Genomic DNA, 1,534 nt, shown 5'->3' with positions numbered 1-1,534 from the left:
TTATTAAATATGTTGGCTTTGTCGTCTGGCGTGACAACCAGATTCCCCGTCATGTCCTGCAAGGGCCCCACATTTCCTGGGGCCTTCTTTCTACTCCCTATCTATTTAAAAAAGGACTTCTTGTCCTTAATCCGGGAAGCCAGCCCCTGTTCCATCTCAGCCTTGACCTTCCTAACCATCCCCCTACATCCCCGAGCAACTGCAGAATAGTCCTCCTTGGTGATGACCCCTCCTTTCCATTGGGAGGGAGCCTCCTTTTTGGCAAGGAGACATTCCCAGATGATTTTAGTGAGCCATGGAGGCTTATATGCTCTCCTGCCCCCTTTGACCCTCCTGGGGATTACCTTCCTATATACTGGACTTTGCTTTGTTTTAGGCTCATTTAACAGTGAATGCTTGTAGTAAATAAAGCCTTTCTGTCATTCATCAAACAAGTTATGTCAATCCTTTACACATTAGTCCTGAATCCCATTTCATGACTTACCATCATCTTCTCCAGCAGAAATCAGAAGACCACAAAGAGAAGCCCAAAGACATAGATCCTCCCCCTCTATGCGATGTTAGTCAGGCCGCAGTTGGAATACTGTGTCCAGTTCTGGGCACCACACTTCAGGAAGGATGTGGACAGCATCAAGAGGGTCCAGAGGAGGGCCACTCACATGGTCAGGGACAGCAGGGCAGGCCCTATGAGAAGCTACAGGACCTGGACCTGTTCAGCCTCCACAAGAGAAGACTGAGAGGGGATCTGGTGGCTGTCTATAAACTTACCAAGGGGGACAAGTGGGGAACAGGAGAGTCCCTGTTCCCCCCTGGGGGGTCTTGAGAAGGAGGCTAAATAATCACCTAGCTGGTGTCGTTTGAGTTCTTTCCTGCCCATGGCAGGGGGTCAGACTTGATGATCTGCTCAGGTCCCTTCCAACCCTACCTACTATGAAACTATTAATGGAGCGTAGCCACTTATCCTCAGCACTAAGCATACCCTTCCTCCCAACCAGTGCCTGCTGTAGAAGTACACAGAATATATGAGATGAATATAAAATATAAATAAATCCAGTGGTCCTAGGTGTGACTGTAAGCTGTATCTGACTGGAGGGTCGGCTGGCAATGTGGTAGGGCTACTCATCATGGAGTAGCTCACATAAAACACCACAATATTGCAACCTCAGAAGTAAGGCAAATATAGGCACCTCAAAATCCTACCCTCCACTGCCTTGTGGAAGCTCCTTAGTTGGAGAAAGGCTAAGGGACATCACCCTGACAGAAACATGCCCTCAATGAGGCCTTAGGCAGTCAGCAGCTGTTCTTATCTGTTGCTGTGTGGCAGAAGCTACAACCATCCAGGCAGTGAATGTCTGGACTCAGTCTGGCCTTTGGATTCTGTCTCGATGGTCTAAAAGAGGGATGGCAGGTCTTAGGCAGCCTCTACTCCTCCATACTCCTGCCTGCGCAAATGCATCAAAGGTATTCAGTGATGGTTGCAGGACTCTGTACATGTGGATTCATCAGTGTCACGGAGTGGGGCCTGCGAGCGGCC

Source organism: Gavialis gangeticus, unplaced genomic scaffold, assembly GCF_001723915.1.
Source record: "Gavialis gangeticus isolate Ggan-Ray unplaced genomic scaffold, GavGan_comp1, whole genome shotgun sequence".
Classification (NCBI taxonomy): Eukaryota; Metazoa; Chordata; order Crocodylia; family Gavialidae; genus Gavialis; species Gavialis gangeticus.
The sequence above is the reverse complement of the archived record's forward strand: the minus strand, read 5'-3'. Positions refer to the sequence as shown.